Genomic DNA, 27,838 nt, shown 5'->3' with positions numbered 1-27,838 from the left:
CAAGTGGAAACTAGAAGCACTCTCCCCACCCCAAACTCATTCTCTGACAGCCCTGCAAAGAGAGCAAATACCAGCCATTGCTCTATAGATTCAACATGGGAATAAGGGGTAAAACTTCAATATATGTTCTGCAAAAAAATCACCACATAATTTGGAAATAATATGAAGAAAGAAACAGATTTTTAAAAAAGATTTATGTACTTTTATTGGAATGTCAGATATACAAAGAGGAGAAGAGACAAAGAGGAAGATCTTCCATCTGCTGGTTCACTTCCCAAGTGGCTGCAATGGATGGAACTGAGCCGAACAGAAGTCAAGAGTCCAGAGCCTCTTCTGGGTCTTCCACATGGGTGTGGGGTCCCCAGGCTTTGAGCCATCCTTGACTGTTCTCCCAGGCTGCAAGCAGGACCTGGATGGGAAGCGGGACCACTGGGACACTAACAGAAACCCATATGGTTTTAGGTATTATTAATAACAGTGCGTGCAAGGCGAAGACTTTAGCCACTAAGCTATCATGCTGGGCCCAAAGCAACAGATTTTAAAAATATTATTAGAAATACCCAAAAATGAAGGGGACAATTAGTCTCTTTTAAGTCTTTTAAGTACTACTTAAACAATGACTTCCTTCATGTATAAAAAAGAATCTCCTTTCTATTTCTGGCCAGCGATCTTTTCCTCAATGGGATCTCCAAGTGAAGTTTATGAACATCCAAATACCAAAAACATATCCAACAATGCACCATTCCCATCCCCTCTAGATTCCACAAAGCTGAGTAAACGAAACGTCTCTGTAGTGTTCTTAATTGTCAGAAACTGAAGTAAATAGATGTATTTATTACCCCTATGGCAAAAAGTATGGAAAAGGGCACAATGCCTATCATCTGGTATTTATTTGATGGATGGAAAGTTTAATGAAAAGATTAAAAAGGCACATACAAAGAGATTTTAAATCTGGGGAAAAGAATTTTAACTGTTGGAATAAAAAAAACTTCCCTAAAGAACTCACTCAAAACATTTTAAAAAGGGAACAGAATTGTCAGCAACAGTGATCCTGAAATTGAGCGGCACACATGTCCATTTGCATTCAAACAGTGAATGTATATAAAGGGAGACAAGAGGTTAGGTACCCTATCGCCTATTTATGTCACTGGCTTCTCTGCAGGACAAATCTGAAATATTAATTGCAATAGAATGTTGATAGGCACTGAAGAAAATAGACACTAAGTGATTATAATTACGTAAAAGAAACACACGTAAGAGAGGAGCTGTACACTTCCTGCCCTCTGTGAACCATTCACAGCAGACCCAGGTTCACTGTTTCCCCATACTGAGTGCTCCATTTCTTGCCCCCGAAGCCCTGGCTTCCACCTGGGGAACCATGTCAGTCTACTGAACATCAGATGCAGCAAGGCAAAGACTGTGGTCTACAGTCCACGGCCATGAGCACACTTTATCTCTTGGGTAAATGACTCAATTGGGAAGGCAGGCATAGTAGGCTCAGGATTTGACTAAGACTTTTCTCCTTATGGGATTCCTCTTGAAAAAAGGCCAAATGGGAGTCCTCTTGAAATCATGTAAGTATGATGGCTGAGAACAGAGCCAATCTGTAAGAACTGGAACACAAGAACCAAAAGGCAGGAGCTGTTTCCCAAGCGTGTGTGTAAGGCCACATGGGAACCACCATGTAAGCCATTTCTACATATGAAATCCTTCAATTGCTCAAGCAAGTTTGAGTCGAGTTTTATGTCATTTGCAACACACAAATTTTAACTGGTAGAAGAATATAAGTAAACTATGTAATTATAATATTTCATATAATGTAGTAAAATATACATTTTTACCCTATTCAATGAGTTTTTAAAAATGTAGGTCATGTTGAAATTTGTTCATCATCATCACAGCCTCTAAAGTACAGACATCCAAAAAGATCATATGAAATCTGTGATATAGTAAGCAGTAAATAATGATTGAATTAACCATATAGATATACACTAAGATGCCTCAATAGCTACATAAACACTTTTTATAAATAGGTGATAAGATTAATGCCAGCCAATCTTTTTGAGTTGATCTCTCATCAGAACCAGGGTTTCACCAGACTTTTGCTTTTCTTGAACTGATAGAATGTCATGGAATGTTTTAGGTATTAATAACTTGCTAATCTGTATTTTACAAGGAAAGGACACCAGAACACAAATGTGTACATACAATACCCATAAACATATACCACATCTGAGTATCATCTCCGACATTTCAGTTTTTTAAATCAAAGCCCAAAATATAATGTGGATCTAATGTCTGAGTAAAGTTTAGTGCTTCTCAAGACGGAGAAGTTTGATACACGAGGAATACAATGAAAACACAGCACATGTGATACACATTTTCCTTCTTTTCTCACTTCATTGGAGTAATAACAGAAAATTCAGATTTCTCACTAATGCATTCTAGCTATTTCCCAGTCACTTGGATAAACATTTAGCATTTCCTGCATCTATTTTTCATCAATGGGCATAAATTTGATGCGCCTTTCTGCTTATCAAAAGCCTGTCAACAAACTCAAGGAAAAATCTAGGACTATGAAAAACTATAACATGTTGTTCATCTCTAATCAACTTACTTTTATAACTCATAATTTACTAAAATCACTATTTGTAATTTATTTTTTGTTTAGTTTCTATTGTGGTAGTACAAGCATTTAGATGAATGACATATCAGGGTTGACCAACCTATACTAACCTTCCTGAGTCACAGTGACTGATAATCACTGGCCCTGGGGTTCAGGCCAGCTCAGATAAGAGCTCAGTAAACAGTCAGTCCATTCCTTGCCTGCTACTTACTAGTGTTATGGCTTCAGCAAAGACTTCCTCAGTCTTAGTTTTGTGCTGTCTGCAAAATGAGACTGAGTATACTTTCTGATAAGGTGGTAAAGATGGAATGAAATGTTCAGCATAGGGCCCTCAATGTGGCAAGATTTCACGTAGGAAAAACAATGTTATGCAAATTTAAATGATCTCAAAATGTTTACCCAAAACTTTACAAGAAGTTCATGTAGTTGCTTGACCTTTCCTGTGTCTATTCCTTGTGAGAACATAAGTTCCCTGAGAGCTCAGACTTTGATTCTAAGTGTAGCAAAAGAAAACGTTCTATAAATATTTCTTCGATTACAAAAATGGAAGGCATTAACATTTATTCACAACTTTCAAATTAGGAATGACGGTCTTTGGAACATAATAGATTTATTAATGATTACCTCTGAGTTAAGATTCAGTGAAGAGAATAAAATAAAAATGGCCAGGTAATTCACCAAAGGGCTAATATTAATACAGAGAATTTCCAAAATTGCTAGGAGAGGAACTTGGATTTACTGGCAGAAGAATATCATTCTCTACTATGGGACTGGAGAGACACAGGGAGAAGGTACTGCTGCTGATGTCCAGGATAAGCTGGACTGCTGAAATCACAGTGCCTGACCAGTAGAAGCTATATGCCTAGAGGAAGAGGCTCTACAGCAAAAGCTGTACTCCAAAGCAGGTGCTGGAAATCAACTGGCAACAGAACCTGGGGACCCTGTTGGCATAGGCCAGTTTGGTAGAGGACTCATCTCAGTGTGAAGGCCACAGGATCAGTGCAGCTTCTGAGTCCTACAACATTCATAACAAGGGACAACCACAGGAATGAATCTGAGCTGAAAAAAAGACACTGAGCCTGCTCTCCGTTCTCATTTCCCACTTAAAATGCTTTCGTGAATTCTATGGAAACAATGGGTTTTTTTTTTTCAGCCCCAAATATCTATTGCATTTTGGGTTCAAATGCAATTGACAGAGATGATTATTATGGGTTAAATCACCATGACATTCTGATTGTTTAATCCGTACACATGGTATCTGCTAATGAACAGACTGTGTGTGTAATACTGGAACACACACTTTGTACATATATGTAATATTTCAAAGATTTGTTACTAGTAGGATGGCTAATAGAAACACTAATTTGTATTTGATTTCCCTGTGTTTTCTCTCCGTCCTTCTAAGAAGGCTTTGTATGTCTTTGCCTGAGGGATATTTGTATCTGAGAGTTGAAGAGGAAGTTGCCAGAATCTCCCTCCTAATCTCAGCTTTGTTTCCACTGAGCACCTGAATGAAACCAGTGGGGGCAGGGAGTGCGAGGAGAGGAGAGCCCTGGGTGACTGGGGCGAGAGTGAAAGGATTGTAGGAAAGTTCAGGGGGTAGACTCCACAGGAGTGAAAAGCAGAGTTTGAACTAGAGAGGACTCTGCTGAAATTAATGGGAGGGCTGAGGTGGGGCGGGGCATGTGGGTGGAGTGACAACTTCTCAGGATGATTAGCTAACTGAGTAATTTCCCTCAAGAAGCCAAATCCCAGTCTTAGGGATCCACAAGTTCACGTGACAGGGAAAACAGAAGCATCACCTGATTTCAAGAATCTGTGCAATGCCAACACAGCATACATCAGCAGTGGCCAGCATGGATGAAAGTCCTGAGGTCCCCACCAAATGCCCTGTGTCCCCAACACCCTGAATCAACAGCCAGGGTAGGCGGAGCCTCTACCACCAGTGTGATTTATTCTTTCCTATGCTGAACAGCAAGGTCTCTGATCTGGCCTGACTTCAACCCTTAGAAACAAACAGATACTCTCAGGCACAGTCTCCTGCATCTGTATAGCTTAGTGGAATAACATTCACACCTGCTACACACATTTAAATGTTTAAAAACTCATGTTACTAGTGCAGAGTTATTGCTCATGCCTTGGGCTTGCATCAACAGATGCAGCTGCGGGATCCCTAATTCTCAGACTCATAGATGCTCTGCAAACTCAAGGCCAGACAGCATAGATGTTCTTTAGAGATCGTTCAGACTGGACCAATGCCTACATTCTACAGAGCTCCCCAGAGGCCTCCAATTCAAGTAAAAATGCCATGTATCACAAGAGTGGGTCCCAAACTGCAGTCCTCCTGTGCAGGACGCATGATTCATTTGCCACATCTGTGTACCACCTGTACTAATATTTACTAAACATTTCTCTACACACGGACTCACTTGTATTACTTAAATGTATCCTCATCCTAAACAATAATTTTCATGAAATCACAAGTGTGGGGTGCAACATCCACACATGTGCACACACAAAAACACTTTTCAATATGCATAGGATAAATACAGAATCACTAAAGAGCAAATGCACATTTGTGTACTGCAAAAGATGCTACGCTTCACCATGTGGCATAACACACATGATTCGGGAATTCTGTACTACAGATATTTCTCTAAGAGCTACACTTGCTGTGCATATTCTCATTGCATTTTCTCTCGCCACTGATCTCAGCTTCCAAACTGAAAATGTTTTGACAATGGTTTGTTTGGATATAAAATGATATTAAGAGAAAAAGAGAGGTAGGATGAGAAGAGGTGGGTAAGAAATCGAATTGGTGAAGTAAGAAGAGAAAAAAAATTAAAAAAAAATTCAAAAAAAAAAGAGGAAACAAAGCGAAGTTTTTCCAGGCAGTATATCGAAACAAAAACGTGAATGGCATAGGCATGCCTGCATTTATGCAAAACCATTTAAGCACTGCAATCACAGCAGGAAGCATGTTTGTCAAAAACAGGGTTACCTCATGAAGAGGCAGTCTTATCCTGAACAATTACCCAATACAGACCACAAACTTGAACCTGAAGTAGGAGGCATTTATGCTCTACTTCTCCAGATTCTTCCAGGGCACCCTGTAGCTCACTCTTCACTTGATCTTGGCCCTTTTCTCCACACTGACAACAGCCAACTGCACTGAGTCAGCCCTCCATCACCCTCCCACTTACCTTCCTTATGAGCTCAGGAAGAAATTTCTGCAAAAACTCTTCCTCTGGCCACTGATATCTCTGGGAAGAAAATCCATTAAGATATTTTTGATCCTTACTCATGCTATTTTGAATGTCTGGTGCACAGGAAGGAACCGATAAAAATAGAATTACAATGCCCTTACCACCAAAGTAGCAAAGGAGCTGATTAAGATTGATGTCTGAATAAATATACAATAGCAGGCTCTACATTTTAATAGCCTTTGATGGGAGCAGAAAAGAAGCAGAGTGTTCACTACCTCTCTGTGTGTGAATTTTATTTCCTTACCATGCACTTTTTTCTTTAAAATAGGGCTCCTCTTGTTGTTTAATATCAAAAGTGGTACAGAATGACAATGTCAACAACATTAAATAATGGTTAATGTTCTTTGAAACACTAGCTAGATGAGAGGCATAGTTCTAGAAAGTTTACATGTATTAACTCCATTACTCAGAGCCAACAAACTTATAGATATCTTTGTTATAGCTGAAGAAATTCTGTATAAGAGTTGTTGCAAATCACATGATAATAAGAGATCTATGTTTAATTTTGCCTTTCCAATAAACATGATGTAGGAGTGACACTTCACATATCTTGGATGTGATCTCTTCCTGTGTAGTTAGAGATACTAACAAGTTAACAGGTTGCTATGAGAATTAAATAGAGGGATATGCTATGCTCAGTCTTTCAGGGACTGTACATGTTATTCAGCTTTGCTTTAAAGAAACAGCTGACACCGGATATATGAAGAAGAGACTTACTTAGTTACTTGGTTTTGGAGATTCAAAGATTTGGTGTCTGTATTGGCTCAGCTCTGATAAGTGCTACAGAGTGAAGTCATTCCAAAACAGGAGTGAAGTCGGCAGGAGGGGCTAAGTTTGTTCCTTCTACAATAACAGGAACTACATTCTGAGGGCACCTCAGTAGATTTTTTGGTTGATTTTGGCTCATTTTTGGTTCGAATTAATGACTTGTTACCAGGTTATCAGAATCCCTTCACATTAGTAAGCCAGAAATATATTAAGGCTCTCTTGTCCTCAGCCCATTAGCCTTAAATTTTTATTTCCATCTACTCAACATATTTTGAGTTTTTTTTTCTCCTGTTCATCTTCCCTAAAAACACATTTAGGTTTTCAATGTCTTGTTTGAGAGCAATTACAGTATTCCTGATGATTGCTCTTGTTATCATTCCCTTCTCTTCTCATTTCATTATAATTCACACTGTTGCTTGAGTTCTAAAAGATAGTTACAGTCAAGCAAACCTCCACTTAAAATCTTGCCATGGATCATCACAACCTCAGGATAAAAATGCAAGCTCTGTCAGCTGGCACATCCGTCTGACCACAACCTTCTCATTCTACTACACCTTACATTCTATTACAACGAAATTACTTGCATGTTCTGAAATCTTATTTGGCCTTCTCTTCACCATATGTGCTGATCTTTTGGCTGGAAATACTCTCCTCGAGATTCTTTACCTTCTTGAAGTCTCTCCTTACTGCCAAAACTGAATCATGTGCGTATCATGTCTGCCTCAGAGGGAACTTGAAAAAATTACACTTGTGATACTCTGTTAAATGATCTACTTTTCTCACACTTTATTAGGAGACAAATGAGGCCTTCTAAGTTCAATAGTTTGTTCTGCTCGTTTTTTGTTGTTATTGTTGTTGTTCTCAGCACCCAACACTGTGCCTCAAACTACACTAAACAGGTACTCAATAAATGTTAGGTAAATTAATAAACAAGTGAAATCCAAGGCCTCCTAAGGATCTAACACTAAGGCAGGGCTTTAGAAAGATCACCACAGAGTAGATATCTTCCATAACTTGCTCCCTGTTTGTCTTGGACTTAGAAGTCAAGGCTAACTTTGGGCTGGGGGTGGTGGCCTGATGGCTTAAGTCCTTGACTTGCATGAACCAGGATCCCATATAGGCATTGGTTCATGTCCCAGCTGTTCCACTTGCCATCCAGTTCCCTGTTTGTGGTGTGGGAAAGCAGCACAGTACTGCCCAAAAGCTTGGGAGCCTGAACCAGTGTGGGAGACCCAGAAGAATCTCCCGGTTCCTGGCTCTAACCCCAAGGGTCACTTGGGAAGTGAACCAGCAGACAGAAGATCTTTTTGTCTGTCCTTCTTTCTGTAAAGCTTTCTAATAAAAAATAAAGAAAGAAAGAAGTCAAGGCTCTCTGAAGGGCAAAAATCAATTTCAGAAGAGCTTCTCAAATTTCATGTAATAAATGGCATGAAAAAAAAATTTTGCCACCAAGGTGGATAGTTGAAGTGCAATATTTGCAAGTTCACATTTTTGTAGCCTGCATTTGGATACTTCTGCATAATGGATTCAACCTCTCAAATTAAGCATGAAAATCAAGAGAATCAAGGACCACAGGTGTAGTTTACAATACTATAACCCAACAGGAACTTTAACCTAAAGCTCATGGGGTGGTCTTACACTTTTACTTTAAGTCCTTATCCCTTCAAGAATATTCCAGATCCAAGTGTCCATCAATGAATGAATGGATGAAGAAAGAATGGAACATTGTTCAGTCTTAAAAAGGAAGGAAACTGTAATGCATGCTGCCACATGGATGGACCTTGAGGACGTGGAGCTGAGTGCCATCACCAAGGAAGGCCTGATACTCTGAATTTCCAATTATTCTGGTACTTAGAGTATCCAAATTTATAAAAACAGAAAATAAAGCAGCAGTTTCCAGAGATTGCTATGAGTGGAAAATGTGAGCAAGTTAGTGTTCAATGGGTACAGAGTTTATGTTGAGGAAGAAGCGAGTTCTGAAGCTAGATCATGGTGACTGTTGCACAGTAGTGTGATTATTCTTAGTGCCCACTGAATGTTTTAAAGGATTATAAATGGAAAATGTTCTGTTACATATGTATCACCACCATAGAAAATGAATAGATCAGAAAGACAAAATTGCACCTCTGAACCAAGGATAAATATGTTCTTTGAAAATCTTATTTTAACTAAAAGTTTGAATATCACATTTTCTCACATTAACACTCACCTTTTTACATCTGAATTATGGTAAAAGGCTGTTAAAATCAACTTTTCCAAGTATTTCTCTTTAATTACTACATGGTATTTCGGCATCAGGATACAGTGCAATGTTTAAAGCAACATCACACTTCCGAATATTCAAATCAATTCTCCTTTCTTCCCTTCCTATTTTTCCTTCCTTCTTTCTTTCCTTCTTCCTTTCATTTTTTATTCCTCCCTCTCTTTAGTTAGTTTTCTGTGATCGACCTTCTTAAATATAATTTGCATTTCTATTTTATGTATTGTTATGAAACCTTTTATGTAGCTTGTTTCTGCAATCATATTTGTAGCCCACAAGCTATTTAAAATTTTAGATGCTTAGATTTTTTCTAACGATGAACAGGAATTTTTCCTGCCAAAACATCTCCCCAGCTGCAAGAATACCTCTTTCTACTGCAGGCCACAATTGGATATTCCCAAGGAAAAACATCAATGACAAGGGAGATGGACAACCTATTTTCTCAGTAGCCACTGCTGCTGAGGTGGGCAGCTTCTCCAACCTTATCAAGGATCTGACTTTCTGGTATCCATGCATGAATGCACGTGGATATTTATTTGTCTTCACTAAATACCTAAGAGCAAAATCATTATGCAATATGGCAGGAGTAGGTTAACTTTTTAAGAAAATGCCAAAAAGGGCATATATTTTTAAGATGTATTTATTTTTATTGGAAAGGCGAATATACAGAGAGGAGGAGAGACAGAGAAGAAGATCTTCTGTCCAGTGGTTCACTCTCCAAGTGAGTGCAATGGCTGGAGCTGAGCCAATTTGAAGCCAGGAGCCAGGAGCCAGGAGCTCTTCCAGGTCTCCCACATGGGTGCAGGGTCCCAAGAATTTGGGCTGTCCTCAACTGCTGTCCCAGGCCACAAGCAGGGCGCTGGATGGGAAGCAGGGCTGCAGGGATTAGAACCGGCGCCCATATGGGATCCCGGTGCGTGCAAAGAAAGGACTGTAACCACTACGCTATCGTGCTGGGCCCTATCCCCATTTTTTGCTCTATTTGCATCTGAGTCATTTATGGACTTTTGTTGCCAATGCAGTTAATGTCTAAAACATCTCTATTTCAGCTTTATATTGCTTATACATAAATACATACAACTTTGTATATTAAGCCCCTATTTTACAGTCTAACCTTTTCTCATTTATTACTTCCAATTGTTTTGTAGAGTCCTTGGAATTTCCTACATTAGTAACAATTCATAAGACAAAATAGACAATCTTACTTTTTTGCCTACAGCTGTGAATTCTTTTGTTTCTTTTGTGTGTGTTATTACATTGTTAGGACCTTCATTACAAAGATAAATAGAATATGGGTTCAGGAATTTTACCTTGTTCCTGAGCTTAGTGTGGAAGCGTTCAATATTACTGTTAGCTATGGCATTTGTGGCCTTTTACCAGATTGATGAAGTTCGTTCTACTCCTACTTGCTGAGAGTTATCATAAATGGAGCATTTAATTGTTCCCAGCACTGTTCCTGTGTCTGTTGAAACGATCATATAGTTTCTTTCTTTATTTTTTAATGGAGGGAATCAGGTTGGCTTTTTTTATGGTACATCTTGTATCCTTATAAAATGCCAAAATTGGTTATTACTTGTCAATATTTTAGGTGTGTACTATCTTTGTTAGATTTTGGTGTTGATGCTGTTATGTTGGCCATAAAATATTATGTTAAGAAATATTCTTTCTTTTTAATTCATGAACATGTTCATGTAGAATTTGGGTATTTTTAAAAAATATCTCATGAAATGAAAATCCATATTAAAACATTTTTCTCACTATTTTTCATTCCAAGAGTTACATATGATGGCTTAAAACAGAATACTAACTGGACATGGCACTGTGGTGTGGGAGGTTAAGCTTCAGCCTGTTGCACTGGCATCCTACATGGGCCCCAGCTGGTGACCCAGCTGCTCCATCCCCGCCCCTACCCCCTGTTGAACTCTTTGTTTATGGCCTGGGAAGACAGCAGAAGGTGGCTCATGTTCCTAAGCTCCTGCATCCATTTGGAAGTCCTGAAGGAAGCTCCTAGCTTTGGAACAGCTCAGTCTCAGCTGTTGCAGCCATTTGGAGAGTGAACTAAGGTACAGATCTCTCTTTCTCTGCTTCTCTCTGTAAATCAGCCTTTCAAATAAAAAATAAATAATATTAAAAAAATTAACTGAAACCAATGTTTTTCTGTGGAGAAAGGTTTTTTGGAAGTGGATCCAATTTCATGGTTTTACATATGGCAATGTATGACTCACTTCAGAACTACATTTTAACTTGTGAGTATTTGGGGTTTTTATAAAAATCTCATGGTTACTAAATCTAATAAATTTCATTGCATTCGGGAAATACAGTCTATATAATCTAAATTATTGATATTGTTTTATGGTTTATCATATGGTCTACCTTGGTTAAAGTGCCATGTGTGCCACAAAAGTCATATATTTTGCAGTCATTGAATGAAATATAAAACAAATATTTTTCCTTTCATTTTTATCAACCTATTTATTGTTTTGTATTTAATGTACATCTTCCTATTCAGAATACTCATTTTGTAAATAGCATGCAGTTTTTACTCTTCTAATTGAGTCATCTCTGTCTTTCAAACTCATTTAATATATTATTGTGAGTAGATGCAGGTCTACTACTTCTGTGTTGACAAGTTCTCTATTTCAATTCTTTAAGGAAATCATTCTACTGCCTTCTGACAACTAATATCTATTCTATTCAACATAACAACTTTAACTCTTTTCTCATTTTCTTTAGTCTTTATAGTTCAGCGATGATGCATCTATGATATTTTCCCTGTTGGGGATCTGAAGAACTTTTTTTTAAAGATTTTTTTTCATTAAAAAGATTTATAGAGATAAGTAGATAGAGAGATCTTCTGTCTGCTGGTTCACTCCCCAAGTGGTTCAAAGGCCACTGCTGAGCTGATCTAAAGCTGGGAGTCAGGAGCCAGGCGCTTCTTCAGGGTCTCCCTCATGGGTGCAGGGTCCCAAGGCTTTGGGCCATCCTTGACTGTTTTCCCAGGCCACAAGCAGGGAGCTGGATAGGGAGTGAAGCAGCCGGGATATGAACTGGCGCCCATATGGGACTCTGGTGGACGTAAGGTAAAGATTTAGCTGTGAGGCTACCACGCGGGCCCCCAACTAACTTTTCAATCTATACATTTATGTCTTCTCCAAATCTGGTGACTTTAGAAACCTATTTCTGTAATTTTGTGTTTTATTTCTCATATCTCTCTATTCGGTCTTTTGATATTGTCACATAGGTTTGTTTGTTTCCCAGTCATTTCTCATTTTCAGAGCTGGTGCATGTTAGGTTATTACTTGCAATATTGGCATCCCACAATGGAACACTGGTTTGAATATCAGTTGTTCTGCTCCCAAATCCAGCTCCCTGAGAATGCACCCAGGAAAGCAGAAGAAGACCACGTGTTTCAGCTGTAGCCACTCATGTGAGAGACCTGGATGTAGTCTCTGTTTCCTGCCTTCAGGTTAGTCCAGCTTTGGCTATCACAGCCATTGGAGGACAATATACCAGACAGATGTGCAGCTCCCACTCTGGGTGAGATGGAGCTGGGCAGTGTGAGAATTCAACATATTTTTCAAAGCTAGTAAAACTTGTAAGTTTTCAATTCTGAAATCATCCATTTAATATTTTCAGATGACAATCGACTTGAGATAACTGATACCATGGAAAGTTAAGCTACAGAAAAGAGCAAATTATTACCGTTAAGTTTATTCATCCTCTTCTCTGTTAGTTACTTTGCTGTTCAATCATCCAATGAGTGATATATCTAGGTATCCCGTTCTGATTTCCAAAACTATCACATGGTTCTCTGCTTTCTATTTTGTTTCTGAGATTTCTCAACTGTTTGATCATTCTAAACATGTTTTCTTCACTTAGTGTACTGACAATAGCTGTTTCAGGAGTCCTGTCTGATTGGTCTAACACCTGACTCTTTCAGATTGCCTCTGCTGGGATCTGTGTCAACGGTGTGGAATCTGCAGCACGCACCCCTCAATTGCAAACCTTTCCTCAATGGAGTAATAGGAAAGCCAGTGATGGTAAAGCTGAAGTGGATCATGGGGTAAAAGGGTTACCTGTTATCTGTGGACAGCTACATGAACAGGAAGCTTGCAAATACAGAATACATAGATGGGGCATTGTCTAGAATCTGGGTGAACTGTTAATAAGGTGTAATAATGTCCTTTACTTTAGAGGTGTTGCAGAAGAGGAAGTAGATGGGGAAATGAGAGAGTAGCATCTTGGGTGGTTTTTTAAATATATAATTTTCTAGATAATAATTTTCAAAAAAGACTGCCGCTGCTGACTGTTTTTTCTGTTGACAATGGGTCACATTATTCTGGCTCTTTTATGTAGAGAGAAGGAAAGAGAGAGATCTTCCATCCATGGGTTCACCCCCAAATGGCTGAAATGGCCAGAGCTGAGCTGAGCTGGTCTGAAGTCGTGAGACAACAGCTTTATGGGCCTGGTGGGTGCAGGAACCGAAGTTGGGGGCCAACCTTTATTGCTTGGCAGGGTCATAAGCAGGAAGCTGGGATGGAGGTGGAGCATCTAGGACTCAAACTGTATATATATTGCATGCCGGTGCATACAAATATGCAGGTGGAAGATCAGCCAGTCATGTCAGCACACTGACCAGTATGACTCTTTTCATACCAGATAACAGCAGATATTTTAAATGTTAAATTGTGGGGATTTTAGATTATATTGCTTGGAAGGGCATTTCTAAACTCTGTCACACCCATGGCAGGCAGCAGCTAAGACCTCGGTTCATATTGTTCACAATCTGCCCACACAGCATGTCTGAAGGGGCAGAGATTCTGTAGCATTTGTACACTGTACATGATGTTCTCCTGTTTGAGCCCCCTCTTTCTGGTGGCAATGGTGGGTAGGATTGGGAAAGATTCCCATTCACTCTCTAATAATGTGGATATTCTGAGCTTCTTCAAATGTGTTGTCCTGCCAAAAAGAATACAGATTCTGAGTTGGAATTTTAATCACCCATTTCACAACCCGACTGGACTGTGGCTACCCTCAGAACAAAACCACAGAAAAAAGAAAACTCCTCTATCATCTTCTCTGAGTTTCAATTCACCACCTTCCCCAAAATTGTGCCTGTTTTGCACACTCTCCACAGCCATTAGGTAGCTTTTTTTTTTTCGAAGTTTGTAGCTGTTTGCTAATATTACAGCAATTTATTCCTCCATAACAGAAACTCACAGTATCACTCTTAATAAAGTAACAGTAGCAGTTCCTTGTCTCTATGTGCGTGTTTGTGTGTTGTAGAAGCATCTCAATAAACAAAGGAAACACAAAGACAAAATTCAGAACAATGTAGACCTGTACAAGGAAGGCAAAGAAATAAGAGGGCAAAACACTTTATTTATTGTTGGTGTGCTTGATCTCAAGCTGTGTGTTAGTTAATTTAGGAAGTTCACTATGTTACTCATAAAAGAATAAACAACATGATAACATTAAAGGCAAGTCACAGACAAATGATGACAATGTCCCGTGCGCTGAAGACTTTGACTAATTTAATTGTTTCCAACTAAAAACAAATGTTCACAAAGTGCGTATGTCATTCTAGACCCCTGAAAAGTCTCAAAAGCGATAAAGTTCTGAATGGCTGTAGTCACGGGGTCTATGACATTGTTGAGGATTTACGAGATTCATTTATAGGTAAAATTTATGAACCATTCAAATTTAGGCATGTCTCAGGCACACGGTAAATAATGAAGAACCTGCTACTAAAAATGCTGTCATTCTGAATGAGAAGACGAAACCATGCCTATGTGTATTGTTTCTTTGTTCGCAACATGAACAGGCTGCTTGATGGAGGAAAGAAAATCTCCTGAAGGCTTAGAAGCAAGTGCTAACAGTAAGAGATTGAACAGAAGAACATAGACACATTCTCTAAAAACGTCAGCTTGCATGCCTGAAAACTATCCACATGTCAAGGACCGTGGGACACTGTCCCTGAAGGGACTGGATGAGAAACCTCCCTGGACTTATTATCTGAAACTCAGTTGAATGTAACACCAGGGAATACGCCGATGGAGAGACCACACTGGCCAAAGGGGTGGAAAAAGTGATGTCATCAGAGAGCTCTTTCCCATCTCTAACTTTATGACTCTCTGCAAAAAGCACACAGAATACAAATCACTTCAAAATAAGATCACTGGAAATCTGACCTGGAAGGGCGGATCTGGGAGAAAGAAGCTTATCAGGATCCATTTTTCTGGGTGCTGATTTTGTATGACAAACTGCCTCCTTTTGTCTACTGCTTCATAGCAAAAGAAGAGTAAAATTTTAAATGAAAGCAGGATAATTTCTCTGGGAATTGGGAACAGTACAAGGGGAAATTCACAAAATGTCACTGAAAAATAAGATCTTTCTGTCCCTACAATCAAAAGTTTGCAACATCATGGCCTTCCTTTCCTTTGGAAAATTCCAACAAACAGAAAGGCCTCTTGCTCCTGCTTACTCCTCAATTTAATTGTAAGGACATTTCTGTCCCAAAGGCACGGCTCCAAAGAAGAAACTTCACTGGATTTAATTTTCCATTCTTACTTAATATCATTTGATAGGATGCATAAACTTCTCCCCAGTCAAGAGAGGTATAGACACATTTTATCAGTGGCTGTCTGTTGGTTTCACAAAAACCACCCCAAAAAAACAAATTTTAAAGCTATGCCTTATACAAACATTTTATAGGTGTCCAGAAGTTTCTTAATTGTCCTAAAACTCAAATCTCTAATCAACTGAACATCCCCACGGGTGTGAGTAAATAGGGCTTCTTTGGCGGGGGGGAAGGTAATCCCAATTATTTGGCAAGCTGCAGGGACACCCAAGTTTATGTCAGTAGGAGATTCTGATAAGATATGCACCCAAGGAATCGTGTCTGGACTGTTTCAACTGGGAGGGTGTTGGTGTAATGTTGTTATTTGGCTGTGATCTACAGGCCAGCAAAGGTCAGGCTGGACAAAGCAGTGCCTAATGAAGCTGCTAGTGTCTGGGGTGAAAGAGCCACAAAGCCTTTCAAATTAGCAGCTGAATCCTGACACTCATTAGTGATTATATATGCAAGAGCTGCATCTTCAGCCTCTACCAGTAAAACAGCGTAGACGCTCCACATACACACAAAGGAAAGAATGTACAAACATAAAGAATCAGAGTCTTTTTAGCAGTTTTCCTTTCACATTTTGACATTTTTTCCTTTTTCTTTCTTTCTTTTTTTTTAAAATATTAACGATAAGACTGCGGTGTGCTTACCTTCCAATTTAGTCCTAAAATAATTACCTCTGTGACTAAAATGAGACCTTCATTTTTATATTTTAATCAAGACAGGTTTAGTCAGAAAATGCCTCTGCTAAGTTCAGTACAAGACATAATACACTCTTGTTAACTAACAAAACCAATAAATCAAGCTGAAGCACTTATTAAACTATCATACAGGACTAAATTTATCACTGATGACAAATTTAATTTGAGCCTCTGTGAATTTACTCCTCGCATATATGTCAACAAATTTTCACATGCTAGGGTAGAGTGATAGTTATTTCACAAGTAATGCATGCTAAACTTACTAGAAATTTTTACAGATTTAAAAGGCGACTTCAGTAGAATTGTGTATCTCCTAGAATATTGAAGCCATTGGGAAAAGTTATGTATTAAGAATTCTCTTCCAGCAATGCTGTCTTCTGCACATTTGCATTGGGAGATTTTTTTAAGATGGTGATAATGAGCATTTTACGAAGCAATTTATAATCACTCAGTTAACCCACACTTTATCTCCACAGGTAGGTCAGTCCTTGTCCCTTGGTGATGAAGATAAGGAAATTGAGATACAGAGTTTTCCCTATATGACAGGTAGAATGATTTTAATCTTTAGCAAGGTCATTTCACACAAGGGAAAGTGGAAAGAAAAAAAGCTAAAAAAAAAAATTGTACTAGGTCTCAAGATTGTACTAGGTCTTTTTATAATTACCTAATACTGTAGCTAAAAGGATGATATTCCCACTTTAAGTATCAGAAGAGAATTACATCTCAAATTCATGTAAAATTATTAACAGACAACCTTTACCTGACACCATACTTCCAGATTATAACAGGAATAATGACTTATTTTCTGTTCCACTCAACTGTACTATGAAGTTTATTGTATAACACAACCAGGTTACAAAGTTTTGTTTTCTACGAACCTTTCTTCCCCCTTTAACACAGCTCCACAATTCAAAATTAGCATTTCCGCCCTTGCCTTTTCAAAGAATATTTTCTTTCTTGACAATGCAGTCAGCATATAAAAACCAAATTTCATTGACTGGTAGTGTTTAAGGCCAACCAAGCAGCCTGAACTAGAGCCTGACAAGTAGATTGCATTAAGCTTTACACAAAAGCATCCAAGTTACCCCGTTTTGCAGACTGATTAATAGAAACAAGCTCCAAGGACTAATCACAAGTCGAGCCCTGTTTTTCAGATTAACAGAACAAAGACACACAAGGGAAGGGGAGGTTACTGCACTGGAATACAAATAAGCAAAGGTAGGCAGGCTCTAGGGTTCCCTTGACCAAAGGAGCACCCTGTGAAATGTCAGATACAATAACCCCCATCCCAAAATGGCAAATTCAGGACTGAATCAAACTTTAGCCCCAAGAAGTCTGCATCAGCTGGTCCAGCAGCAAATGAACCACTAGGCTCGACTTTCTTTGTCAATTCTGATTTATAAGAGCAAGCAAAAGTTTTCAGCAGAATGACGCACAGATCTGGGGATTTGGGGGAATCCTTATATTGCAAGGATGGTCTGGCAAACCACAGCACTTGTTGATGAGTGTATACACTTCCACCACCCCATCTTTTGGAGTGGTCTGCTCACAGATTATCTGTGAAGTGTGTGTACATGATATGAACCCTATTATCAACAAAATACATGCTGACAGGATGAAGTTATGAGAGTTTATTTCAATATTACCCCTAGGTATGTGGTTTGCAGCCAGAGATTATTACCTTTTTTTGCTGAGAATAAAATGAAACTCATTCACAGCAAGATGTTAAAAAAATTACAAGAAACGTAAAACGAGAGGAAGAAATAAAATAGAACTTCCAGGAAGAGAAAATAACTAATAAGAGTTTTTACAGTTTAAGAGAAATAACCTTAAGAACTGCGACTCTGACTTCTTGCATGATTTCTATCCTTGATAATTTTTGGCATTAACTATTTTCTCTTGATTTTTTTTTTCTTTTTTGTTTGTACAGACTCAGAGAAACAAAAGCTTTCTAGATCTCATTCAGCACAGGAATATTTAATTCAATATGATCAAATGAGACAAAGAGAATGGATTTTCTCTGACATATTTACATACTGCTTTATCAATAATCGAATGATTCTGTTCTTTGCAAGACTCTTCTTGAAACCTCATAACTGTCAACAGTCACAGTCTCAGAAGCAACACTGCTGCCCATCAAATCTGCTCTCTCACGGTCAAACTTCAAAACTGCCTAAGAAGTGATCCCTCTCTCTCTCTGTCAGATCTTTCAGAACAAAGTTCAACCTCTATAGAATTATAGTCAATTACCTTAAAAAATCCTTCCCCTGCTTAATATTAGATTTTCTCATTAGTATTGACACCACACAGCATCTACATTGTGAATGTAGGAAGGCACACAGGACTCTGATAATGTCCTTACCTTTCATGTCTGCCTGTGAATCTGCTGTTGAAGCCAACACAGGCACAGAAGTCTGCTGTTGGAGCCACAACCACACACAAGTTGACCCTGCTAAGAGCTATTTAAAAGCACAAATGTCATCTCTAGTATCTCTCTCTCTCTCTCTCTCTCTCTCTCTCTCTCTCACACACACACACACACACACTGTTTCCCGTTTTGTCTGTTCACTCTGGTGGCCCAAATGGTAAGTATTTCTTTCACAGTGCTTCGGCTTTAAGAGGAATGCTGAATTTAGCTGAGAAAAGGAGCAAGTCTTTGTTGTTTCATCTAAAAAAGCGCCAAGCATTAAGGAACTGTAACAGAGTCAGCATCAGCATAGCTTAAAATTCTCATTCCCAGTTGCTGCCTCTGTTTTAATCTTGTTAAACTATATAAATTTATAAGGATATAAATTTACTTGTTATATAAAAGCAAAATCTGCAAATGAATTCCATGAGTTTTTTAAAAAAACTAGTTTTACATAATTTTTTTCTTAAATCATAAAGTCAAAGGAAGAGTTGAGGTGATAAATAGCATCCAAGAACAAATTTATAAGAAAATTTTGCCATTATCGTTATTATTCCCTCTTTTTTTTAAGCTAAGAGGCAGAGAGATAGAAAGAGTTCCCATCAGCTAAATTATGCTTAAAGACATGCAATAGCTGGATCTGGGTCAGGTTGAAGCTGGGAACCAGGCACACAACCCAGGTTGCCAATGTCAGTGAAAGGAACCCAATTACTTGAGCCATCTTTACTGTCAACTAACTCAGGTGCTCAGACCTTACGGTCTGAATTGGGATCTTAACCACTACTAGCCCAAACATCTCCTCCATGAGCATGGTTTTGAAAGGTTCATTAATTTATTTGAAAATCAGAGTGACAGTGATAGAAAGAATATCTTTGACCCAAATACTGAATACCCAAAAAAGAATATCTTTTACTCCCCAAATACTGTGACAACCCAAGGCTAAGCCAGGCTGAAGCTAGGAGCATGCACTACACCCAGATCTTTCTTTTTTTTTATTTTTTATGACGTTCACATAATTGACAAGGATGTATGCCCAAGTGAACCACTAAATAGGGTGGGAAGGGTTGAGGATTAGGGGAAAGTGGATGAGACAATTGTTTTGAAGTTTCTTTTTTTTTCTTCCTGTATCTGGATGAAGGGAGGAGAGAAAGGGAGAAACCACACAACATCTCAACCGGCTCAGTACTCAGGGGTGGGGGACTGCCACCCAACATCATCCCAGGGTCACCAAAGTCGAGCATGCTCTGAAGGTTCTGCTCAAGTGGTTTCAACAGTTCTGAAATGCTGTTGCTTTCATTGCTTCAAGAGTCAGGGAATTCTTCCAAGGTCCATTGGTTGACATAGTTCATCTTAGAGTTTTGATTCACCCAAATATTTGGTGTCAATGCTTGGCTGGCGGAGTTATCCAATATGTTCTAACCTCTCTCCTCTGCTATGGTACTAGACGTCCTCTGAATGGACTGAATGGACTGCCTGAATGGACTTCCATATTCCACATGAGCGTTTGGGCATGTTGTCCACTTCTCTGTCTTAGCCATTGAGGAGGCCTTCAGTTCTGACACACAACACAGATCCTGCGATTCTCACTGTAGTTGGAGTTCTGAGCCCAGTGGTTCAGTTGGCCAGGGATTCCCAAAGAAACCTTGTTTGAGATGACACCAGAAATGTCTCTGTGTGTTCTAGCCAGTACAAAGTCTGGCTTAGTTCATCAGCCACATTAGTCTACACACACACACTGGTGGTTGCAATTGCCCACTCAGTTCTGTCTCTAGTCCCATCTCTTACACAAACCAATGGATACTGCAGTCCAGTTTAACCCTGCCCAACAACACTCACCCATCAGGTACATCGTTGGGAAATTTAACCCATTTGGAACTACCCCCAACAACCTCCACCAGGCCTGCCCCCAGCCATGGTTCCTGAACATGACAGTATGTCTAACGGCCTGATTTGATCTGTCCTGCATCCCGCTTGTGTTCTGTACACACCAATGGGTCCTGCAGCCTAGCTTAGCCCAGGCAACCCAACTATCCAACCCATACTTATGCTGGTAGGTGCTAACATCTGTCTAACCAGGTCCACACGCAGCCCTGGTTCTCATGCCTTCTGGTGGGAGCTGCAGCCCATCTGAGAGATGCCTATGGTTTCCCTATTAGGCCTACTCCCAGACCTGGATCTTGTACCTTTCAGATGGTTCTGCAGTCTAGCTTGACAGGACTTGCCCCCATTCCCAGCACTTGCCAGCTGATGCTGTGGCAAAGCCCGACCAGTCTGCACTTACTCTGGCTCATGCATGCACCAGTGGATATGGTAGCTTAGCCCAGCCTGGCTTTTTCCTAATTCAGCTCACATGCAGGCCAATGTATGTTGTAGCCCAGCCTAACCTGGTTTGTTCCCTTCCCAGGACTCATGCTCACCATTAGGAGCAGTGGTCCAGCAGGGGAGTCCTTGCTGACCCCTACCAGACTCGTTCTTCCACATCCTCTTCCCAGGTCTTACACGTGCTTGTGGGTGCCCAACCCGGCCTATCCTGCACCCCGTCCTGGTTCTCAGATCTGCCAGTGGGTGTTATGAACCGGCCTATCCTGGCTCAACCCCAGACCTGACCTAATAGGTATGTTAGCAGGTACTTTAACCTAGCCTGGTCTGGGCTGCCGGACTGCTCCCTATCTTGATTCTTGCACTCACTGGCAGGGACTGCTTCCTGATGGAGGGATTTTTCAAGCTCTTCTATCAGGTCACCTCAAAGTGGCAGATCCTATGCACACCAGTGGGTGCTTGGCCCAGACTGACTTGGTCGACCTCCTGCCCTGGAAGGAACAGTCCATCCAGATCTTCTATGCTGGTTGCAGGGACCCAAGTATTTAGGTCGTCATCTGCTTTCTTCCAAGTCAGTTATGAGAAATTGGGTCTGAAATTGAGTACTTGGAAATTGTGTCAGTGTGATGATATAGAAAGGGGTGTTTTAAACAGCAGTTTAACAGACTGTATCCCACTGCTCAACAATTTTTTGATGAGGTTCTATTGTAATGTATTCTATTTTATTCTGAAAATATCTAAGTAGGAAGACTTTTTCTATTGATTATTGATTCAAGATAAAAATAAAAACCCATTTATGAATAGTGGTTTAGGAAGTGGACTTTAAAATCATTAAGATATTTAAAAATGTTTTTTCCTAGTGTCTTCAATAATCCTCTTTATAGTATCATGTTGTGCTAAGCTACTTCTCACGTGTCAAAGAATATCAGTAGAGTGTATTATATTCACACTTAGGGTAGCCCAGAATTTCAATACACACAGTAGCTTGAAATATAGTGAGTAAAACAGTCATCACTGTTTCTTAAGCCAGACAGCCATCAGAGTCATTTACTTGAATATAAAATGATTCTGTATACACTATATAAAAGAAGTGCAAAACCAACTTCAGCAAAAAATGGAAAATCAGCATTAGCCATGCCCCACTCTTCCTTTGCAAACATTGCATTTATTTTCCTCAGTCTTCAGTATTGATTTAGAGTAGACCTATATGAAAGTTTGGCACAACTTTTTATTTAACCTGATATACCCAGCATTCCAGCCCCAGGGCTGAAAGTACCTAAATTAATCCACATATATCACCAACCCCTTCACATGCTGTCTTAGGAAATTTTATCTTAGAAGATCTTATTTAGGCTCAATCCTAAGCACTTCCTTTAACTTCCTTTAACTTGCCATTTCATCTCATTGCTTGCTGCAAATTTCATATGTGGATATTATTAGTCATGGTAACTGTATTTACAATTTAACCAAGGTGCTATTTTCTAATACTTGAGCAAAACAGTCTTCTTATATTCTCTCCTGAATTTAAACAGATTTACAGTTCACCTTTTTCTGCTCCTTGCAGAATCTATACACATTCTGCTAACCCAGAGGCTTTCAAATTTGCCACTCACTTCGTCTAGGAGCGGCCCCCATGGAACATTCCACATTCAATTTATAGTCACTATTCAACACCACCTTTATTTTTCCTGGGTGAAAACACACTGCCAAGCGTTATTCATACATAGAAAATGATAGTGCATGTAGGGGACCTTAAAAATGCCCCGTATGTCTTCATTTAACAGTTTAACAGACATCTAGTCACTCTCCCATGCCTTTGGATCAAATGCGGCAAACATATAAATTTTTTCCCCACATGATTTCTACTTAACCAGGTTGTAAGCCACTCATCATACAAAGAAACTGCAAAATATTCACTTTTAAAATTTTCTCCCCCATCTTCATACATACATACATGAAAGTAGACATTTTCTTAGACTAAGTTTCCAATTCACGCTGCTTCTGTGAATTTTTATCTCTTTTCTCCTATCCTGGTATATCACCAAAGAACCAAAACTTAACCAAGCAAACAAATAATTAACAATGGCCACCACAAAATTAATAACTGTTGCATTTCAGGGAAGAAAACAACATTTATTGGGCATTTACTGAGCACTAGGAACCTAACATACATGATGTTTTCAATCATATGTAAAACATATCACAAGTCATAAAAAATTAAAGCTTGGTCAACATATCTGGGATTGACTTCCAGGTCTAATGAGTGCTACTGGATAAGTTATTTAACTTCTCTAATCTTTAATGTCCTCATATCAGAAGTCGAGGCAGAATTATTTCATTTGTTGCCTACTGTGAGACTTAAAAGCAATAGTATGATAACTGTATGTGGACAATACTTAACATCCTGTGCTAGCCTAAAGACCTCATGGTTTAAGGGAAGAGGGACTCAATAAAGCTCTATGTTTGTGTGATCCAGGTTTGTGCTTGAGACCCATGGACAAAGATTAGGACTTTGATCCGTTCCATTTCCTCTAATATCTCCAGTCTTCCACATTGTAGATTCATAGTTATGCTTGACCTTACATACAATAAAATCTTACTTTGGAAAGATTTTACTTGCTTTGCACTTGAGTGTCTCCTGTGTATGAGTCTGCAGGTCATCAGTCACATCGGTGTCTTTACAACCACCACTCATTCATTCATTCATTCATTTACTAGCTAGGGACTTAGCACCTACTATAAGTCATTGGGGTAGTAGGCAGAGCAGGCGAACAAACCCTGTCCTTAGGGAGTATACAGCCACTTTGTCATCTTCTACTATCTACTAGCAGCAACTCTGCACTAAAGGAAGGAAGAATTCTGTGAACAAAACATGAGGAAAATGAAGGAGTGCCCAGCTGCCAGCTGGTAGTATCTCAATGTGAAGGCCTAGCTCCTTAAGGAGCACAGTGCGTGGGCCCTTGCCAAGCCTCACTGCAGCTGGGGCACATCGCCAGCACTTCCTTCTTGCTGCATCTAGCTAGACTGTTGCCTTTCTCCGCTGCTTCATTGGTGCTTCAGGAGAAAAAGCCACATGCCGCCGATGTTTGACTCCTGATGTGTGCTATGTGTGAAGTTCTCTCTGAGAAGAAGGACCAGACGTAGCTGATCCATGTCTTACAACACAGTGAAGTATAAATTTTCCTTTTTAAAATTCCTAGTCTCAGGAGAATAACATGCAAGGTGCTGAATCATTTCTTTCCACGGCTCCTTCTACATTTCTATCTTTTCCTAAAAGCACACCTCACCACTTAATCCTGAAAGTTCCTGATAAATATTGGCTGCGTTCGTGTGCACTGTTTTTGCAAGTGGATGGTAAGAGCTAACTTTTCTAGGATGACAAGGGCCCCCTCCCAAGGTGCTTCAGGTCAAGAATTAGATACACTTCTGTGGTTATTAGGAAAGCCAGTGTAATCTAAGGAAATCAGTGAAGGAATTTCAGATTGTTGCCCCATTTCACCCTTCAAATTAACTCTGTGATGCTGGAAAAGTCACATTTGCTATCTGAAACTTCTGTTGATCTTGGGCTCCTTTATCAAAAGGAAGCTACACTGACTAGCAGCTTTCGTTATGTATAAAAACTTATAAACGATACAAGTTATACTATTATGATTATTCATACATACCCTGCTTATTTTAAAGACTCGTGAGATTCAATGATGCAACACATTTCAAAGTTCTTCAAGTAAAATACACTTTCCAATATAAGGTTATTGTTGCTTGTTAATTGACTTGCTCTCCGAAAGTATAAGAGGAATTGAGGTGATGCTAACGGTTGATATGAAGCAAAAGCAAAAACACAAATCCTACTTTGCTACCATTCACATTCTGCTAATAAAGACACGGGGATGAAAGATTTGAGCTGTACAGAGCTGGCAGAAAGATCCAAACTGCATCCAATCTGACAAGCTCTATATAAACCAGCCTTCAAAATTGTATTTACTGACTATCAATGGAGGTAGGAAGCTAAGTGATCAATTTTGCTTTCTGCCTTTTCAAATAAACAGGACAGTTGTTAAACCAGAAGTGAATCCGATCCAGTGCAGCTTTAAGAGCAGTCGGCTGCATTCTGAAGCAGGCAAAAATGTAAACAGAGCTCTGTAACTCTAGACCAGGGCAGAACAGCCATAGGTTTCATAATGGGAGCGTCTATAGGACCTGTGCCAAGGAAAACGAAATGTTAGCCTGAGCCTTTAAACAGAATCATGTACAAGCAGAGTGCATATTTGCTTAACACACACACACACACACACACACACACACACCCCACAATCTCTGGGCCAATAGCTTTGTGGAACCATCTGAATAAAAGCTGGAATCCCAGAAAATAGAGTACAGTCTTAACACTATTCGTATCATCTCATTCTGCAGCAGGAAAAGACTTTTCTGCCAACATAGAAATTCTTTTTTCTTTTCTTCCATTCCTTTCCTCCTTCCTCTTTTTTTCCATTGCCCTAGTTAATTACAAAGTACGACTGTGAAAATAAAATAAATGAGCCCATTCCACCCATCCTCATATCCGAATTGTATCATGAGTTGCCAATTGGCTTTCTAATCCTTGCACTCGGTATCTGCTGTTAATTTGCTCGCTATTTCAAGAACTTGAAGACTGTCAGCAAAATACATGATGCATTGCAAAACTTACAATTGGAAATAAAAATATCTGAAGCTTCTCTGACAGGGTAAACATAAAGTACTATTGTACTGATCAGAACAAAGAAACACGATCAACTTTGTAGCTATTTGTGTGCAAACACAATTACAAATGCTGCACAGAGTAGAATCAACTCTCAGCTTCCACTTTGAAAAATGCTGAGAAAATTACATCTAAATGAATGAAGGAATGAACTCAACATGTTTATGATATGAAATGAGGGAGGAGAAAGAGAAAAACCCCTATTTTAACAATTTCTTTGGGAAAAAAAAGTCAATGGACTTTCTTGTCTCATTTCAGCCATTTTAAAATCGCACTGCCTAGGTCTGATCTAATTTTACTGCAGCAGAAGTTAAGGCACTTCCTCCACAGTTACTAAATCTGACAAATTACACCTGGGTCCACTCTAAGGTGAGTGAAAAATGTGCTCTTTGTTCCTGACCCCTTGGTCAGCCTGGAGATCAAATTCCTGGACACAGATCAGCACCACTCACATTCATTAAAAGCCACAGGAGACCTGCTCTGTATTTCTGTTCAAGAGGAGAACAAGGTGTGGGCTCTCACTAAACAACACAACTGCTTCATTCCAGTCAGTGAAATATGAACTTTTTACTTTCTGCAGTTTTGTTGTTGAGCGGTTAGTATGTGGATTGTTTTTCCCAACACCCTCTTGATCTCAAAAGAACAGCAGAAATCAAAGAGGCTGGTCGATTTGAAGTGCCAACTCCCAGATGTGAATTAACTCAATCTGTGCTGGCACAAAGATGCTGGCTTTAGTTATAGTAACCAAAAATACACACAAATGATTTCCAAATTCTACCTCCCCTGTACTCCAGTAGGACAAGCAATTTGTTACCACTGAAGTGAAAAGCTCACAGAATCTGGTCCTCTCTGTTTAATCCTTTCAGCCACGGAAAAGACATCACAGAGTTGACACAGAGTCACAAAGAGGAAATTGGAAACTATCTTGGTGGCAGAGAATCAAGGCTAGAGAGAAGCGGGATCCTTGAGTTTTACTGTGGGAAAAGCAGTCTGAGACTCCCTCCCCAAGTGCCTGACAGCACAAGACCCTCTGTCCTCCAAAAACGAAGGAGAAAAGATAAGACACATAGAAGTTAAGCAAGTCTATGACCAGTAAGAAGATTCCTGATCCCCATATTCAACATTGTGGTTGAAACTACATGGTGAAGGAACATACCACACAAGTTGCAGGACCCAGCTTACAGCCTCCTGAGGCAGGGGTATCCTAGGAAACTCAACTCTTCTCTCCTTGAACAGGTATCCCTTTCCATCTCAGACAAGGGGTCTATCTCCCTCACACCCACTCACAATCTCTTTCAGTTAGGCCACTGAATTATTCCAGACCCACCAAACCACATTCAGATGCTCTTCCTAAGGTACTTAATGAGTATCACAGCCCATTTTGGTTGCAAATGCATGTGAACACTCTGATGTGCTGTAAATTACTTTCTACACACTAATTCCTGTTGAAATGTAAATCAGGAAATAGTACTTTCATTCTGTTTTGGTTTTTGGGCTATTGCATAAATTAACAATATATAATGAATGCAGATGATTGCTTTTCTGTACCTAAACCATGAGTTACAATTGAGAAGCTTAACAGGATGGACATTTTCATATCAAGGTCCTAATTTGATTAGTTTTAAATTAAAGCCACTAGCAATATCGGTTACGCAGAGCTTAAAATTTCCTGCATAAAAGCCATTAGAAAACTATGGAAATCAGATGTCATTATTACTTTACATTATTTAATGATTATGATACTTTTTGGGTTACCAAACAGGCATTCTCCGGTAGAAGACTATCAGGGATAGAAAAAGCCAACTTATGAAGGGGAAAAAATGGTGACTATATGTAAATTCCCTTCAAATTTTGATTCCAGTCACATTTTTCTTAACAGTAAAAGAGGTGAAAGATTGTAGAAGGCACGCCCAATAAATAAGTATTCTCTTTGAAGATTCTAACTTTGGTGACCAATGTGGATAGCATATAAGAAAGATTAGGACAGACCTACTTCATCAAGAACATAAATAGAGAAGGCAAGCGATTCATTCAGTGTTATACAATTAACAAAGGGTGAAATATGACTAGAGTTCATCTCATTTGACTCCTGGTGCAAGAGTCTCCTTAAGAAGGCTGACAACTGTATAGAGGG

General features: G+C 39.4%; 1 protein-coding gene and 1 pseudogene across 5 annotated transcripts in view; one reads left to right on the top strand and one right to left on the bottom strand.

The window, feature by feature from the left end:
- Positions 1 to 13,163, top strand: part of LOC105941839 (small nuclear ribonucleoprotein F-like) — a 32,203-nt pseudogene extending 19,040 nt beyond the window's left edge.
- MPPED2 (metallophosphoesterase domain containing 2) overlaps positions 1 to 27,838 on the bottom strand; it is a 181,530-nt gene that overhangs the window by 54,041 nt on the left and 99,651 nt on the right. The window lies entirely within an intron of this gene.

Source organism: Ochotona princeps, chromosome 4 (assembly GCF_030435755.1).
Source record: "Ochotona princeps isolate mOchPri1 chromosome 4, mOchPri1.hap1, whole genome shotgun sequence".
In the NCBI taxonomy this organism is placed as follows: Eukaryota; Metazoa; Chordata; class Mammalia; order Lagomorpha; family Ochotonidae; genus Ochotona; species Ochotona princeps.
The sequence above is the reverse complement of the archived record's forward strand: the minus strand, read 5'-3'. Positions and strand labels throughout refer to the sequence as shown.